The 9,705-nt window shown below is 44.2% G+C and overlaps 1 protein-coding gene across 2 annotated transcripts in view; it reads right to left on the bottom strand.

The window, feature by feature from the left end:
- The window catches only part of ZFHX3 (zinc finger homeobox 3), a 308,538-nt gene that overhangs the window by 296,567 nt on the left and 2,266 nt on the right, over positions 1-9,705 (bottom strand). Inside the window, exon 1 of one of the 2 annotated variants that reach the window (XM_027847584.1) lies at positions 78-142. The exons of the other annotated variant lie outside the window; for it this stretch is intronic. The gene's annotated coding sequence lies outside the window, so the exon portion shown is untranslated. Of the gene's footprint in view, positions 1-77; positions 143-9,705 lie in introns of those variants that run through there. 2 annotated transcript variants of the gene reach the window in all.

The raw sequence follows: 9,705 nt of genomic DNA on the forward strand, positions 1-9,705 counted from the left end.
TTAAGTGGGGGGGGGAGGGGAAGCCTACATGTAATGGAGGTGACAGACACCAGGAGGGAGGGGAGGGGTTAACTCACCTGGAGCACAAAGCCTCCATACACCTCAGGAAGGAGGAGATGCCACAGATGACAGATCCATGGGCGGCCCTCTGGCCAGCCTCTCTACAGGAGCCTGGGAAATCTCCTCGTCACTAAGCCCCCCACCTTGCCAACCCTAGGAGGCATCCTCTCCCCTTCCCCTGTGCCCATAGCGCCTCCCATGTGGTGGGATCTGGGGGCTGGGGGGCAGGAGAGAGGCAAGGGAAGGGAGAACAGCAGAGTTTTCATCCTGGGAGATGTGGGAGCGTGGATTCATTCCTACGTTTGCCCATCCCCTCCCACCCTTCTCAGGAAGGCAAACTCCCAGGAGAGAGCTGCTGGGCTTTACCCATCAGCCGGCACCAGGCATTCCACTCCCCTCCCCCCAGGAGGCCAGGGGCCTGAATGCAGTCTGCCTGCTGACCAGATTCCAGTAATAGCTTTATGTAAATGAAGTCCAACTCTCACAATTTGCCAGTGTGCACTGCACTAGCTACGGGGAAGGGGAAGGGGGGGGGGGCGGGGGGAAATCCACATTACACATCAACAAATCGGAAGGTTAATTTGAAACTCACAGCCCTGCTGCTTGTCTGTGCCTGGCTCTCCTCTCTGTGCAAAGCCTGACATCTACAGTTCTGTCTGGCACAGTCAGGAGCTGCTCATCGGAAGCGCGCGAGGGACGCCGGCTCCAGTGGGCAGGAGCTCTCGCGCGCCTTCCTCCAGGCCGCTGGGCTGGCCAGTGCCCGGCGGGCTTTCCACAACCAGGCCAGAGCACAAAGTCACTGCAGCCCGGGAGGGCCGGCCACTGGCCCAGGGGATGCCAAGAGGCAGGGATGGGCATTGCTGTGGACACCCTGCCATTAGCCCTCTCTTCCCAAACTGCCTTCTGCACCCATTGTGAAAAGGTCAAGGGAGAACAAAAGCAAGGCATCCCTGGAGGGCACTGACCCCCCTCTCCAGAAGGCAGAGAGGCTGGCCTAGAATTTGTTGTAGTCTTCAAGAAAGGAAAGCTGGCCCTTTTTTTTTTCCTTTTCTTTCTTTCTTTCTCTTTTTTTTTTTTTTAAAAGAGCCTGTCACTTCAGAATCTTATCCATTAGTCTCCCAGCCCCGGCCACGTCACAGCCAAACCCCTTGCATGGGTGCGTTAGCCAATGTGGACAGGAATTTCTTTTAAACACACACCCATCCTATTAACTGCTTTACAGAACACTTCTGTTTTTCAGCTGCAGAAACTTATAAAAACATCCCCTTCTCCCAGTCCAAAGGCTCAAGTTTATACCACTCCTGCAAGGCAGAAATAAAGCAGGAGACTGCATTGGGCCTGTCCTTCCCTCAACAAGACTGGCTAACAGTTCCATCATTTCACACATGCTGTATAACATTCCATATTGTTTTTTAGAGAGAGAGAGAGAGAGAGAGAAAGATTTCTCCCAGCAGGGTCAAACTGAACACTACTGCCCCACTGACTCATAATGATCATAGCATTATCAGTCAACTTTACATATCCTAAATTTAGCCTTCATCATCTTTGTATAAATATCAAAAAGCCAGAAAAATCTCAGAGGGGGAGGGGGGAGGAAAAGGGGGGGGGTGTTCCTTGATGAAGGTCCACAGACGACCTCTGAGCTCCATTATTTCCTCTGAAAGAGGCACCTGCTCTTACTCTCAATACAATCCTTCCACCATCTTGAGTTACAGTCTCCTCTGAGTAAAATAAAAATGTATCAGGAAACCATTTGCATCCTAGAAATAAACAAAGCAAAGAACTGTACGTATAGAAGAATATTGGCATCTTGGGTGAGAGGGAGGAACGTCACATTTACAAAGACTATTTTGCCCCCTTTACAGGAAATCTGAGGTTCCAGACCATTCAGGGCCCTAGCCTATTAGCAGGAGGCTAGTAATCAAGGAAATTCGGGAATTGTCTAACAAAAAAGAAAGACCAAAAGGTTCAGCTAATACCTTAGCAAGCAAGGCCTCTCTTAGAGAACAAGGCCCTAAGAAACCCAGGAGACAGCCAGTCCAAGTTACACATTCCAACACGAGAACCTGGGGAGGGGAGAAGCAGAGGGGGCCAAAACAAAACAAAAACATGAAAGGTGGTGAATGACTTTTTAAACCAGAGTATTATTTTTTTTTCAAGTGCTCTGGTTTCTAGATACACTGACTTCAGGCCAGCTGTAAGAAGAGTATTTTCATTGTGATGTTAGCTAGCCACACCATGATCCTAAACAGGGTCAGACAACCTTAAAGAAAATCATTAAATAATTCAATTGTAAAAGTGACTATGAATCCTAGATGGTGATGATGAGGATGATAAAAATAGCAGTGGGACTGAGATACTGTGCCCACTCCAGAGATGATACTATGCACAAAAGTCCCTTCAGGAAAATGAAGGAAAGATTCCAGGTCTGCACTCTACCTACAAGGAACACACAAGCTGTCACATTAATTAGAGACAAAAAGAAAATGTTTGGACTCCCAGGCAAATCTAATTTTGCTGCTTGGCTTCTACTTTTTATTAATAAGAGGGATCCTTGTAATATGATGCCAGGAGGGAGAAGGAGCATTAGTTAAAAATCTTGAATAAAATAAACTAAGACAACCCAAGAGCGAGGGCACAACGCTCCATGAGGTGCACGGTGCTCTTGAGGCAGCCCTGAAGGGGCCAGAGCAGAAGCAGGGTCTTCAGCAGGGGCCTGCTGTCCAAGGCAGCATTCTCTGCCTCGGAGGCCTAGCCATCCTAAGGGCTCACCTGCCCCAGTCACCTACCTGGGAGCTGGCCCCAGCCCAGGGAGAGCGAGGCCTTGTGCAAAAGTCAAACAGGTCCTCACTCCAAGGACCACTACACCCACAGTGATGCCCCGTTTATCACATTAGCCTGTCCCAACACACGGCACCACGTTCCTTTTCATCAGAAAAGAAGCCCATGTGAAGGTCACTTGTTCCTTCAGCTATCACATGAAGAATCACCATTTTCTATGAAATAGAAAACCCTCCTTTTCCTGTTGCCCACCCCCCCCTCCCCATGACACGCTGCACATTTGGCTCTCCTGGGAACAGGTGCATGAAGAGAACACCTCCAGGCTTACCCTGCACCGACAGACTGACATTCTCAGAGCTCTGTCCTAAAACTGACAAAAATCCTCAGCCAGAAGGGGCAAGGCCTCCTTTCCCAGCTCTCTACAGCTGGTCTAGCCTCATCTGGAAATCATAATAGACAAAAGCCAGGAATATAAATATTTAAAAATAAATAAGGGAGCTTCCCCCATCCCCTCACCCCTCTACTCCTACCCTCTTCCAATTCCCAAACCCAAAGGAAAGCCTCAGAAGCTTGGGTGGTTGCTAAATCACCCTGACCCCAACTGTAACACCAGACCTGCCTCTCTCCACATACATATGCATGCACGGTGTAAATACATACATCCAGACACAGGCACACACATATGTGCACACATGTACACCTCTCCATATCCTTTCACTTTAACAAAGGCAAGTGTGATTTCTAAACGACATAGTTGTCTGCTTCCTGACATGTAAACCTTGTATTTTCAATACAACTGGGTTTCTACATATTTATTCCTGCAAATCCTCTCTTTCCTCGAATTACATGTGCACATTGATTTTAAAACCAGTGCTTAAATAGCACTGGGGTTCTAATAAAGAAAAAGCCAGAAACAGGCAAAGGAAAACCCCCAAAACACAACTCAACCCACCCCCCAAACCCTTAATGCTGAGGATCACTCCTTGCCCTCAGCTTACCCCATTATGCCTAGGCAGTTGTATTTAGGTACCCGGGATGGTCTACATACCGGAGTCCCTTTACAGAATGCTGATTTTCCACACAGCAGACCACAACACTCCTTCAAAACTATTAAGAGCTAGTGTGCCAAGGCCCACATACAGATGTTTTGATTCACATTCCCCCGACACAACAAACTTCAATGTCTCCATCTATTGTGGCCATGTTAATTCCATGAGTTAATTTTTTTCCCCATCCAAACTGTAGATGATTTTAGGTGTTGAAAACCATAATTCACTACAAAAGAACATTGTCATCTGGTTTATTTACCCACACTGACCCCCCTCAACCCTCCTTCAAAACAAAGACAAGACCCCCAGAAAGATGTTATTCGATCCTGAAATGTTTTCAGAACAAATTTTTTTTAATAATAAGGCCCAAGAATTAGAAACTTACAAAGAAAAATTAGTCTTAAAAGATTTAAGAAGTGAAAAAATATGTATGCCTATACATGTGCTTATGTATATACACGTACATGCATGTAATATGTATACATGCATGTGTGTTGAATGATTTCTGACATGGTAGAGGGCAAACAGAATTATCCATGCAAGATTTCAGACCCCTCATTTTCTATCCAGTGGGGCATTTTTACATTTGCGTTACCAAACCTTCAAATGAGGAGTTTTTAATGACAAAGCAGTAAGACCCTTACGTGCAGCATCACAATGGGCACCTATTTATTACTGGAGTAGTTTAGGGGAAGGGGAATCTGAGTTGGGCTTTTGCTTTGTTCTTGGCCCATCTCCCCTGTCTGACATCTATTTACACTTGGCCTGATGGAAGCCACTGACTAGGTGGAGAGAAGGAAGCTTGGAGTGGGGGAGTGTAGAGGGGAAATGCTGCACAAAAGTGGGAGGGAGTTATTAACTCTTTAAATATCTCCTATTTAAAAATCCAAACACGAGATCAGAAATTTTACCTCTTTTCTAATGTGTACCGACCATTCTGCCTTACATGAAACATGGGTTAACACAATCATAATTAAACACCAGAAGCACGATTCATACGAACAGTAAAATCAGGAATCTGATCTAAGCTCGTGTTGCTTAGTAATTCTTTGCTGCCAAACGGCCAAGACCAGGATTGGGGGGAGTGGGAAAGAGATGATACAAAAAGGTACGTCCACTCTTCCTCCACCCCTCCCCTCCCCACCCCCACTCTCTTCCAAATCAGATCATCTCACTGCTACCTTTTTTCAATACGTATGTTTCACTTTTTTTAAAAGAGCAGACTTAAAAACATGGAGCCAAAATTTCAAGTCAATAATTTGGAATTTCGATTGGGAGCCAGGCCTACGGTAAATCTGTTTCAATGCAGTTTCATTTGTCTCTTTGTAGACAAATAGGAACTGTGAAATTTAAAGAAAGGACTGAAAAACCCCTCTAAAAACAAAGGGGTTTAAAGAAAAAAAAAAAACCAGGACAAATGTTTTTGCTTTTGTGTCTCCCTAAAGCAATTGTTTGGGAGAGTCTGCCCTGACAATAACCATGAGAAGACCATCCAAAGGGGATGAGCACACGAGGGGACTTCTTTCGAGATGCCTTTGGTCTGAGCAAAAAAGCACCTTAGCTCAGTTCTCCAGGAACAAAAGACCAGTGCCATGGAAGGGGGGAGAGGTCACCCTGGGTTTTCACATCAAGCCAAGTGTCAACGCTGGTTCATTTTTCACCCCGTCTTGGTTGGGGAGAAGCTAGCTAAGTGAACTTCCTAATTATTGCTGCTCTCTTTCTCCTTATTACAAGCCGATCCAGGAGGAGGAAAAAAGTCCCCTTTTAAGCTAAAACCTCTAGGCCTCCAAATCCACTTTTTCTTCTACCCTTATTTTTCTCACCGAATTTTCTGTTTTGGTTTCCAATTGCAAATTACATGAGAACAAGAGGAGGGGTGGTGTGAGTGTGTCTATGTGTGTGTGGGGGGGGGAACAGGGCATTTTGCAGTCATTTTTAGTAACATCAGAATTCGCTCTATAGCTACAAAGGAGAGTCAATTGACCCAGGGATAGGAAAAACATTTAGAAAAATGTTAAAGTGGAGATGCAGCCCAGGAATTGGAGGTTGGGGGGAGGGGGCTGCCTTGAAATATTTTCTTCTTTTCTCAGCAGGCAGTCCACTAATGCCAGCTTTAGATTTGCAAGTGAATTGAAGTGGTCATTAGAAGTTTGGATGGGGGGGAGATGGACAACAGGGGAAATATTAGAGGCACCAAAAAAAAAAAATATGATAGAGGGTGGTGGGGGGAGGGAGGAGAGAAGAAAAGGAAACCTAGATGAATCAGTGTAGCTCCATGGACAGGCCCCAGAAAGTTGCTGTCTGAGGGTTTAACCGGATCCTAAGACGGGAGCCCCTTCCAGAGCTGGCAAAGCAGAGGAGGAGGAAGGAAAGCCAGTGGACCCTCAGCCTTTGAACCCAGGACTTTAGTCCGAAGTGTACTTCCCCCTCCCCCAAGGGGCCACAGGCTCCGGCTGAAAACCAAGGTGGGGATAGGGGTCATGAGGAGTAAGTGATGAGGCTCAATAAGCAACTCAAATATGAACGGAAATGACATCAGCGGAGGAGAGGACCTGTTTAAGACAGATCAAAACAAAACAAACTCCTAACCCTTTGTGCATACAAGATAATTCTATAAACAGCCTTCCTAAAATGTCACTGAAAACTGGACACATCAGAATCACAGCAAGAAAACAGATGACAGTTGTGGGGGGGAGGGGTCTAGAAAGAGGCCAAAAGCTCAGCTGACATTTCTCCCCTTTGCTGATACTTAATATTTATTGGTGTTTATAACCTAAAAGCCATGCTCTGGGCTTCACTTAATACCGGACCAGACAGCGCTCCCTAATGAGGCAGCATTACAATCAGCTTGTAATACTGAATTTTTAATGCTGCCAAGGATTCTGTTACATAATAATATGAAAAATAGAAGGTGAAAAGTGGTCTAGTGGACAGGACACACTAGGATACTACCAGCAAGGACCCTAAGTTTGCAAAGATGTCCCCCGCTTCTTTCTCTTTTGCAAATCACTGCTGAATCCCCAATACCTGAGGTCAGTCTGTAAACCAGAGAGAAGCCTGATTTTTTTTTTAAGTATGGGATTGTTACAGTATTTGATCCCTAATTCTATTTCAACTGGGGTTAAAGTCCACCAATTCAGTGTCTCACCCCCCCAAACCATATACACTTGGGGGGGGGGGAGTAGAGAACACTGAGCTTGGAAGGAAACTGCATAGAAAAGGACAAAAAAAAATATGAAATTAACTTTCTTTACTTTAAGCAAGTAGAAGAAAGACAATTATCCAGGGGAGAGAAAGCTGAAACGTACAAAGGGGAAAACGAAATCTGTTGACCATATTCACAGCTGCTGCACTCAGTTTACACTGGTGTAATTTAAAAGTATATATAGAGAGAGATATAGCTGCCGCTGCTCCTCTCTGTAATACCCCAAGACTGTAAATCTATAACCACTGCAATGATTTAGTGATTAAAAACATGATAACACATTGTGTAACTGCAAACCACAGAATCCCTGCCAACTCTCCTCCAAGATAAAGGAAAAAAATACAGAAAATGTGTTGCTTGCAGCGATCTTGCAAACTCAAAAGATTTTCATTTTTAAAAATGTGCTCCACCAATCTGAAAAGGGTTGGTGAAGCCTAAGAAAAGCAAAGGAAAAAGGCAGCTTGATGGGGTATCCTTTTTCTTGTACTAACAAATTACCATCTAAACATGCCTTTTCTTTTCTTTTTTTTTTTAATAGTTTGTTGTAACTGGAATAACTGGTCTTGCATATTCAAAGCTGCTTTGTAATAGGATATGGAGACCCAACCTTATTTGCCTGAACCCAGTAGGGGGTTTTCACCCCCTCCTCCTCTGTTGTTTTGGATATTGTATTGTGTATGTATGGGGGTGGGGGGGTGTTGTTAGGAGTAAATTGTGGGTGCCAGGGCACGGGTGCTTTAAACTACAGTGCAAACACCTGAAGAGGGGAGGCTGCAATTTGTAACATGGTTGGGGGAGCCAAAAATAAACACACACACACACACACAAATAAAATGAAAGCAGCTGTAGGGGTTTTGGCCTCTAAGCAGCTGACTTGACCCCATTCTCTATCCTTTTATTTCCCCATTGCAGGATTCCTGTACCTTCAGTCAGATTCGAACTCAATGTGACCCTAAGGGGGGAGTCACCGAGCCCCTGAAAAACTGCTCCATGTTAAACAAGGGTGAGAGGAAGAAATAGAATTGCATAGGCATACAAACTACATATACACACACTGTGCATGTATGGACATACCACATCCATAAGAGCTGCTTCAATCACAGCACTAAAGAATTACCCTTTTCTGGCCCCAGGAAGGAGAACTCACAGATAATAAAGATCCTCTTCCATCACCACCCCCCCAAAAAGAAAATTACTGTAACTCCCTATGCACACATATAAACACAAATGCACACAAGAATATTACTCAGTGGATTTTATATGTTTAAAAAGTTCATGAATTGTCTACTGTCTGAAGTAGGGCAGAACAGTTTATTCAGAGGAATCAATAGGAAAGAGCATTTGCAAATATTTAGATAAGCACTGTGCATTTTAGCATTAAGTAATTAAAACCTAAAACTGGGGGTGGGGAGAGGCTGGTAAGGGAGGGGCACAGACAGAGAAGAAAAGGTTACTGGCCTGCCTACAGGAGGTTTTTTTTTTTTTTAAATCCACACCTCTCCCATCCCCCAAATTGAAATCCTTTCAAAGCTGACCGAGTGCACACTTTTTACGAAATACTGCTCATGCACCATTTGCTATTCTATTTCAAAATCCACCTCTGAATAGGAATTCACCTATCCACCAAGATCTCAGGGCTGACTACAACAGTGTCTGCATCATAACATACACAGACTGGGTTGGGGGGGGCAGCAGGAAAGGAGGGGGTAGAGGGGGGAGAGGGAGACTATCTTCTTGTTATAAGGCTTTAGTCTCTGGTGTATTAACTTCTCTCCTATACCATCTCTAAGTTAGTTACTCACATCGGCCAAAGAAATCTAGTCTTACCTTATAGGAAGGCCCATAAAGTGTAATTAATTGAACATACAAGCAATTCTCCTCTCGATATATGACCCTCCCCACACTACTCTCTTCTAATCCACAAAGTTCCGGAGCGTTTTGATGTTAAATACCTAAGAAACCTACAGACACTAACATACTAACTCACATACAGACACTAAACCTAACAGTAAAATAAAGTAATTTTTAAAATGAGACAATATAGTCTACACTTCCTCTATAACAGTTCTAGAGGGTTGGGCAGTAAATGCTAGAGTTTGCTATATTGCAATTAAATCCACACGGGGGGGGGGGGAGAGAGGGAAAAGCCACTTGAGCACCCACCCTGCAGATATTCTAGAAATTTACAGTAAATGTAGGTACACGATTTCAGCACATTGCCCTATTGATTATGCAGATTCTGATCAATCTTTTCCCCTTTTCCATCTTGCAAGGCTCTGTTTTAAGATGCTCAGAAAACAAGTTAGCCTGTTACTGGCCACTTTTCAAAAGATGAGGGGAAGAAAAAGAAAATGAAAGACAAAAAAAAAAAAAAAACAAACCAAAAACCGCAATAAATCTCAAAATCTTTCTACTCAAAGGTTTGAGAAATACAATTTTCCAAAGTGAATTTAGATTTTGGAACTGGCACCACAGCTAGGCGCTTATTTTGTGTCACTTTCTTTAAAATGCCCTTAACAAGGCCCTTAAAAAAAAAAGTCTCTAAAACTGCAAAGAAAAAGCAGTCACACTCTTGCCTTCACATATTACTTAGCCCATGTCCCAATAATC

Source organism: Vombatus ursinus, unplaced genomic scaffold (genome assembly GCF_900497805.2).
Source record: "Vombatus ursinus unplaced genomic scaffold, bare-nosed wombat genome assembly UNPS02005286.1, whole genome shotgun sequence".
Lineage (NCBI taxonomy): Eukaryota > Metazoa > Chordata > Mammalia > Diprotodontia > Vombatidae > Vombatus > Vombatus ursinus.